Source organism: Lagopus leucura, unplaced genomic scaffold (assembly GCF_019238085.1).
Source record: "Lagopus leucura isolate 7727_CA_CO unplaced genomic scaffold, USGS_WTPT01 Super-Scaffold_100014, whole genome shotgun sequence".
Classification (NCBI taxonomy): domain Eukaryota; kingdom Metazoa; phylum Chordata; class Aves; order Galliformes; family Phasianidae; genus Lagopus; species Lagopus leucura.
Genome location: NW_024962268.1, coordinates 646604 through 655900, shown reverse-complemented (window position 1 = coordinate 655900; position 9297 = coordinate 646604).

The following is a 9297-nucleotide window of genomic DNA, read 5'->3' as shown; positions in this document are numbered from 1 at the left end:
GTAGTAGGAACAAATGGAGGAAGTATTTCCCTGAATCAATACTGGGGCAGGAGACTTACAGGAATGTACTTGCTATGTTTTAGGTAAGAGTGAAAGCCCATTCTGCTTTCAGCTGCTTGTTTTCATCACTGGACAGTCCATTTGCCATCTTTTTGGTGCTGGCAATTGCAGAATGTTCTCTGAAATTTCAGTCCTTGCCCAGAAATAAGGTATATTTCTGTCACCTGCCGTCCACATGGGTTAGTTGGATGGTTGCTTGTCTTATTTTTTTTTTTAGCTTGCTAGCTAGCTTGCTTACTTGCTTGCTTGTTTGTTTTCTGAGGTGGTGGTGCTTTGTTGTATGTTTGGACACACATACCATAACCCTCTCACTGATACTATTACTACCCGCTACCCAGAGCTGGTGTTTAGTAAAATTACTTTAGCACAGCAAAGTGTTTTGACACCTCAGTCAAAAGTGATCAGGAGGCCTTACTATGTTATAAATCCTTGGAGCTTACAGTAAGCATTGTATGTAATAAAGCATATTGCTTTATTCTTAAATTACGTGATAGGAAGAGTCTGAATTTAAAATGTTGATGAGGTAAGCGGCTAATATTATTTTGATATCTGCTGTTTCCTGAGATACTTTCTATGCAACTTTATTGACCTACTTCCATTTGCTGCTTAAGACCCTGTATTTGTCTCTGAGTTTTTCATTGGTATTTTTGTGATAGGCAAGAAATTACACCAAACTATAGAGAATTTAGAAAATGCTGAAGACTAGCAACGGAAGGCAAAATCTAATTAATTTGGGTGTGTTCATAATTCTGTTACAATAAACACACTAAATTTTCTTCAGAATAATTTACATCAAAGGCGAGAAGAATTCCTGAAGGTAGGTACAAAAATCCCTTAATGCCAATGTGGAAAAAAGTTCTTTTTTACTAATTGAACATCACCTGCATTCCACTTGTACTGTACTCTCATACCGCTGCAGATCAGCTCATCTTTCTTTCTTTCTCTTTAAATCAAATGAAAAATAAATGCTGTGGCCTCTAATGCATGCTGAAGGAGGAAACAGCATTGCTTCAGTGGATCTTTGTGGATGGAGGATGGGGTCAGCTGGGCCCAGTGCTCTGCCCACAGAAATTCTCTGCTTTCTCACTCCATGAGCCCCATAGGCTGCACTCTGTACTGTGTTCAGTTTGGAGCCCCTCACTATAAAAAAGACATCAAGGCCCTGGAGAATCTCCATAGAAGGGCAGTGAAGCTGGTGAGGGGTCTGGAGCACAAGTCTTATGAGGAGCAGCTGAGGGAACCGATTATTCAGTTTGGAGGAGGCTCCGGGGAGAATGTATCACTCTGTACAGCTGCTTGACGGGAGGACATAGTGAAGTGGAGGGTGGCTTTTCTCTTGTCACTGGTGATAGGACTACAGGGAACGGCCTCAGGTTGTGCCAGGGAAGGTTCAGGCTGGATATTAGGAAAGATTCCTTCTCTGAGAGAGTGGTCAGGTGCTGTAACAGGCTGCCCAGGAAGAGTTACTGTCTCTGGAGGTGGTGTTCAAGAAACATGTAGATGTGTACTAAGGGACATGGGTTAGTGGGAAAATACTGGTGGTAGGTGGACTATTGGACAGGATGATTCCATTTTCTGTGGAAGGTGGTATTTCTACAGATATAATGAAAATGCTTTAAATTCAGTTCTTCCCTGCCCACAGAAATCCTTCAGCATGATGAGCATTATAACACGTTATGCACCATAGGCTTAATGTGTTCCTCCATATAGGTGGTTCAGTCCATGTTTAAACATGATGGTACATTTTATCTCCCTGGCATACCTGTGCTGGCCGCTGCAGCCAGAGACCTGAGGTGCCAGCTGCCTGCAGGTGGATGTGGCTGTACTGGTGCACGTTCAAATTCAGATTGCTTTCCTAATTCCTCTCCCAGGCTGGCACTGTGCTGGCCGTGGTTTCCCGATGGAAGTTGCAGCACGGCAGAACCTGACCTAGCTGTTTCTGCATCAAGCTATGACTGACCTAATTATTCCAGGCATTTCTGCATCTCAAAGCTCTGCTGGTCACAAGTGGTTTGTAATATAATGTGCAGACAAAACTGGCTCTCCATGCCCACAGAGCTCTTGCAAGCAGCTCTTATCGCAGCATTTGTGCTCTCTCAGCTTCTTCTTTAGAATACACTCCGGTTTGAGGCTGCCCTCCTCCCTCATATTCTGTAGTTTGCTGCTTTTTTTCTACATGACTTCTTTCAAAAAGCTCAGAAACACAAAGCAATGTCCCCTCCCCTTTAGTTTCACAGCCTTTTCATTGTCTGCTGCTACAGCTGTTAATCATGTTGAGAAAGTCCCTCCCAAGCTATGGGATTTGAGCAAAGGGCTTCTTCATTAAATAATGCATTTTTGCACATCCCATAGCTGTTTGCGTGAAGGGGCTGTATGTGGGATGGCAGACAGCAGGCACATCACCAATAGAGCAGCTCTTTTATTAGGGGTGTGTGAGGCTGAGGTGCAGCAATTCTGTGCTTCAGGAAACGGCTGCAGAAATACTGGGGAAAAAAGCATTGAGGAATTGGCTGGAGCAGGGAGACGCTTCAGATAAAACAAAGCTCCATCATCTCTGGAAGAACCTCAAAAGCAAAAATCATCTGCAAGTGCAAGGTGGTGCTGAACATGGGTGCCTCACTCCTGCAAGAGTGTGCTAAGTGGTGAGAAAGATGAGAGGCCTTGCTTCCCACTGCTATGTTCATCCTATGGTGTTGCTTCCTCTGCTTTTCTTACACAGGCAGCAAAATAAAACATTTTGTTTTAGGTAGAATGCTTTTTGGTAAGGAGCTGGGACCTGTTTTTGGGTCCACCAATGTTGTACCTCAACAACTCACCAGTGTTTCTTCCTCAATTACCATAATATCCTTTTCTGTGTTTAAACATTTTGAAGTGAAACTGACCTAAAGTAATCTGAGGACCTTGACATGAAGAATAAGGTGAACCTCTTAGGATAAGATTGATAAAGGTCATGGAGAAATGAAAGCAAATCCGAGGAACTCCTGGGTTCATTCTCTCCCTTTCTTTCCTTGTGTCCCAGAGGCAGAGATCTGCAAACAGATTTTCAGAGTGGTGCAAAGGATTGATTTTAGTGGCAGGTGCATGGCTGATCCCATGCAGTGCCCTCAGATCTCAGCACGCTTCTTATGATCCAGCTGTGGGGGGATGCAGTGCTGAGCTGGGAGGTGATGTGTTCTGCTGAGTGTTTTCTTCTCCTGGTGGCCCAGGAGTGCTGGGACCTAAGAGACGCTGGGCTCCTGAAGGTTTGCTTGCAGCATCATTGCAGCCCTCTACCAAGTGAGCACCTGTCCTCATAGTTGCTGCTCCTACCTCAGCTCAAGAGCAAGCTGGCCCCAGACCCTCACTTCTCTCTGCTCCTTAGAGGGGTAAACCGTGGCTATGATCACCTTTGAGGTTGCTCATGGGCCAGCAGGGAGTGCTGCTGTCAGGCAGAGAGCTGAGTCTCCTTTGCACAGCGTGCCCTGCAATAGTGATTTGATGCTGCAGGGGAAAGCCGCTGTTAGCAGCAGAGAAGCAGGAGGGCAGTCTTGCAATGTAATGGGAATTTATGCTGTCTGCTCCCAGTGTACGACATTCAGTTGTCACTAACAATGCTGTGAATGATAATTACACCTGCTGTGGAAAGGTTTACCTCTGATGAAAGAAAGCAACGAATGGTAGTTCCTGCAAGGATATGACACTACAATCCTGCACTTGCAGTGGTGTGCAGGGCTAGAAGGAGGCAAGGTCCTGAGGAGCATGGCAGTGATGCACTGGGATGCACGGGGCTCGGGGGCACAGCAGGTAAAAGGGCAGCTCTGCCCTTGTCTCCAGTGCCCAGCATTTGTGCCTCTGGAGGTGTGTGATCTCTGCTGAAAGCTGAGCAGTGCTGCAGGAAGAGGCTGCTCAAAGCAGGAGCAGCTGGATCCCCTGCAGTACCCGTCCCCTCAGGAACCAGCCTTAAATGTGCAGTTTTCAGCATCTGCATTTTTTTTTTCTTTTTTTTTCTTTTTTTTTTTTTTTTTCCCCCACAAATAAAAGGAAACAGCTACAAAGTCGTGATGGGTAAAGCACAGCTGACTGCCTCAGCACTCTGTTTCTCTGTGTAGTGAAGCACCAGAAGTGACCCTGCAGCAGCACAGTGGCTTTCCCTGCCTATTTTGCACATTTTTTCACCACCAAGGGGCCACAAATGACACATGCTGTGGTGCAAGGACAAGCTTGAGTGCTACCACACAGCTTTATTATCTTTACGCCCTCCTTTTGCTGCAGTTTCTTTTGAGCTGCATGAGTATATGAGAGACATTTCTCTTCCCTCACCTGCCCCGGTGATGGGAATTTTTACATGGACAGAGCACAAGATACAGGATGTACTACAGCTAGAATTGCACAAGGTGATTATCTGAGGAAAAGATAACTTGCAGATGGTCTTTTCCCCCTTAAAATATGCTTAAGAACTGGGAAGAGGCAGTACAAGCAATTCCCAAGCTGCACAACAAAAGCCTCAGTATAATCTTCAAATGTTTGTTCCCCACAGCTGTCAGATGCTAATAGGAAGGCAAATGGGCAGCCACCGAATTTATCTGTATTTATTTCAGACTTTATTATGCTAACCTAGAAATAGGGATGGACAGTGTCACAGCAGCTGCTCCTTGGCTGGTTGTTCAGCAGCTAACCATGTAGAACTGAATTATCTAGGATATGAGGATTCAACACGATCAAGCTGGGCTTTCGTTCCAATATATTTTTTTTCCTCTTTATGGAGAGATTCTACTTCAGAGTTCAGAGGAGGCATGTAATCACTCACTGCAAGACAAGAAATTATTTTACAAGGACAAATGCTGGTTGCCATGGTTTCTGAGAGGCAGACTCTCCAAGGTCATTCCCTGAAAATCCTTCACAACTAGTGCCAGCGGCGGGGATGCTACTTCCCCTCATGGAGCCACCCTCCTTGCCTATAAGCACAATCCTCCCATCCCCGCAGGTATCCAGCTTGCTGTTTAAGCCTCCATAACGTTGATAAGAATAGGATGTGAAAAGTCTGCAGTTAGTCTGAAAACAAACAAAGTCAATCCCCAGGTTACAAGCCTGTGGCCTGCCCAGGGAGGCTCTTTTCTGGCCCCTCTTCCCACCTGTGGGGGAACCCAACCCCCCCCACAGCAGAGTTGGGATGCAGCTATGTTTTCACCTGAGGGAAGTGACAGTCAGCCAGACTGGCAAGTGGATAAGCAAACAGAAAATAGCACCAAAGATAGGAAAATTTATTCACGATTGTGTCAGGGAAAAATTGTCCAAAGCTTCATTTTACAGGTTTCTCCTCTGGAGCTCAAGCATGAGAGAGAGATATTTCTTTCCTTCACTAAGGTATATGGCCCTACACTAAGGTGTATATTGTTACTTCTCCAGAAATCCTCAGTAGTGACATATGTGCTACTGACCATCAAATACACAATGACAAACTTATGTTCAAAACCCATCTCTGCGTCCTTTCACATCCCACCAAAACACCAGCAAGCTTTACATCCTCAGATTTCAGTCGTGCACTACAGAGATCAGAGAGAAGCATCCCTCACCTTTGAACTGACTGGGTAAATTAATTAACAGATCATACTAATCAGTCCTCTATTTAAAATTATGAATTTTCTACCTAGCATGAATTCACAGAGAAATGTGCATGACTCCTGCCTTTCACTCACATTCATACACACGTACAGAACCATGTTCACATAGCAAAGTGTAGTTTACCAAACTTGCCTCATGTGTGTGGTACCTCCATGGCACAGCAGCTTTGCCATGAAATTGCTTGAATGCATGCAGTTCTGTTTCTGCATGTGAGTGCTGCTGCCTCAGTATAAACAGCTGTCAGTCATCAAAGCTTAACTCTACCAGGTGCCTAAGCCTGGCTCTGGGTCTTTTATTTAGATAGAAATTCTGCAGAATGTAAATAATTGAAAATGTTCATCCTCTGATACTAGTATGGGAGCAGGTGCATCCCATAGCTGTGACCCTGGTCCAGTAATCTGGACAACAACACTCTGAGTATGTCCGCCTCTGGCTCATTATCTGTCCTTGGAGGAATTGTGTTGACTTCTCTGAGCTCTGATTTTCCCAGCTCTGAAATAACAATATGTTCCCACAATGAAGCTTATGTGGTTGGAAAGTGCTAACAATTATTTCTCAGTGATCCCTTTGTCAGAGGGACTGCTCCTGTGGGAGTTTAGATGCTGACCTATCTTAATTTCTTCAAAAAAATGCCTCCTGATCTGTCTTATCTTCATTCTCAAGCTCAGGTTGAATTTGCTGAGTGAATGAGACGAATGAGTTTTAACCTGTCATATTCCCCCAGATGATTTTTGATGGGGAATATTGCTTTGTATAGATATCTGCACTTTAACTGAATAACTGTATTTACAGCGTTCACATCATTTACAATCCTAAGAAAAAGAGAAAAACACAATCTTAGCCTGTCCATTTGATAAACTGACAGATTACTCTGATCTGTCTGTAAGGAAATAGCTATATCAGCACAAAATTTCCCTTCCAAACTCTAAAATATCAAGTTTGATTTCCTTAATGAGTCTACAGGGAGTCTGTATTAGGGATTGTAATCCCTCTGCTATACCAGCAGAGTGGATGGTTTCCCATGTTCTCACAGTGCCCAAGATGAAATTCCTACCGTTTTTTTTTTTTTTTTTTTTTTTTGTCTACAGTTAAGATTTGTCTCAGTTTTCCACTCAGTAAATCATACCTCTTCACTTATAAGGCTCCTATGGCCCAGCAAAAGGTGTGCTCAGAAGAGCAGGGTGGATTATGTCTGTATATAATAGCAAAAATACATGCATACATACACACAAATAACTAAATTTTGCACAGATACATGTGTGTATACACATACTTCCAAGATTTTCAGTCTTATCTCTCCCCAGCCTTCATCTAATCACTGTTTTCTTCCACAGTCTACAGCTGTTCGGTCTTTACTGTTACTCCAAGCAAACATCAGTACGTCAGTTATGGGATTAGAACAAACATCCCCCACAGTTTCACAACAAAAATAGCAGAGTACATATCCCACAGGTTACAGACAAGAAACAGGATTCTTTTTGTCCATTCCCATGCAAGCTACAGAGAAAAATGCACTTTTTTCCTTTCCACTAGTTTGCACATAGTCTTTCCACTAGCTTAGATGGAGTCCACATAGTCTTTTTCTAAATGAGGAACAGAATCAGATATCTCCAGATAAGAACATCCTGAGCTTAACTTCAGGAGGATTTTATTGTGCTGTCACTTGTACCTTTCAGGTTATGGGGTTTTGATAGTGATGATGTTAAGATGACTTGTGTCCTCTCTGGCCCCTTTTCTCCTGCTCTAGCGATGGCTTTGAATATTAAATTTTGTACACAGGGTTCAGATGGGGATGTGGGAAGGTGGTTTTTTGAACTTACCTATGTAGTACTCAAAGGAAAATTGAAGAGCTTGAGATACCAGTGGGGTCTACTCATACCATTACATGCATCATTCTCCTCTTCTTGCTGGGGACAGCTGGCAAGATGTCTTGAAACTGCCTTGTGCTAATAAACATTTTCTGATGTGATAAATAGGGATGTGTGTTTCCAGTCCCTGCTTCCTACATCAAAAAGAAGCATTGTGGACCAAATCAGATTACATGTAAAAACAAGGTAATAGGAAATAGAAAAGTTTATCTGTTTTATGGCATCATATAACAGAGGATAAATTCCCCAGTTTCTAGTCAATAAATGTTAATTCACATGGGTATATCATATTAATAAAATCATAAATCTCCACAACAATTAGATGAATTTTTAATCTTTTTTTTCTGAGCTGCAGTTTTGTTCAGCCAAATTTCAGCTGTCTGTCATGCCTCATGCAAAGCTCAACCGCCTCATGCAAAGCTCAACCTGCTTCTGTGATCCAGGCTCTGAGCACTGCTGTAAAGGCATGGAAACCTGTTGTCTTGACTTGACAAGATGACATCATGTCAGACCTCCAAAACTTACCTGCTCATTTTGCCCCATAAGGTGACATTCTAACCTATCATCAAGATTCACTCTTTCACTGGTATTCTAGACAGATGCTGTTGCTTTTTCTGGCAGCTGGGCTTTTAAAAATTTTCCTTCCTACTCTGTTGGCGTGATTTTGGAGCCAGAAGTCTCAGGAAGACAGCAGTCACAAGGGAAGAAGCAAATCCACATCTCTGCTGTGCTATTCCAGCTGTCTATGCAGATCTGGGGGGATACGGACTTCTGAAGGAGAACTTGGCTGTGCCTACAGGTATTGAATTAATTACTGTGAAGTGAAAAAGCAGCTGTAAAAGGCTAGAGGGCCCAGATGCTGTTGGGGAGTGTTGGCAGGATCAACAGGATGTATCTATGTGGGGATTAGGAGCTTCTGGCATCTCAGAGAGGACAGAGCAGAGACAGTGTCTAAAACATGTTGGCTGGAGGTATCCGAGGCCTTCTACTGTTTTTGCAGCTGTGCAGAGCACATTAGAAATCTCCAGATTCTCCCAGGCAAGAGAGTGACACTCTGATTTGGAAGGCTGATGCCCTGTCCTCCACTATTGCAGAAAGAAAGGGGCAGGAGTCAGGGTGAGCCCTTTTTCGGAGAGGTTGGGATGACGCTGAGGTTTGATTCGAAGTTTGTTCAGGGCTTTAGTGGTCAACAGCAGAGGAGGTGAAGGTAGAAACTGATGCTACTCATCTCCGTTGCCTGTTGAATGTAGGCGCTATGTGAGTGGCAGTGCTTTTCCTGAGGCTGCCTGGGCTATTTATCTGAGCCAGGCAGCTGTGGGTGGCAGAAGCTAGGTGAAAAGGTCTGCTGGCGGATTCCCTTCTTCTCAGACATGCCCTTTGTGCTAAGCATGCAAAGAAAGGCTCCTAAGAAAGTGCTGCCCTCTGGGTGCCTCCTGGGAAGCCCACACCAGTGCCTCGCTTCCCTGTCCTGTGGGCTGCTGCTTAGTGGTACAAAGCAGAGCTCAAGGTCCAGACAATCTCCTCTTGTTTGCCCTTCCATAGGCAGCTGGTCTCCTCTTGGCTTTCAGAGCACTTAAGCTGGCATTTATTCTCCATAACAAAACAAGAAATGTGTCCTCCATCCAGCCTTGGCGTCCATCCAGCTTTTTGTCCAGTGGCACTGAAGGAATCCATAGTGGGTACAGCTGGAGGTCAGGCAGTGATGATGGGGAAAAAGGACATATTTAAAACACAAATAATACTGCTTGCATCTCTCTCAGAGCCGCTG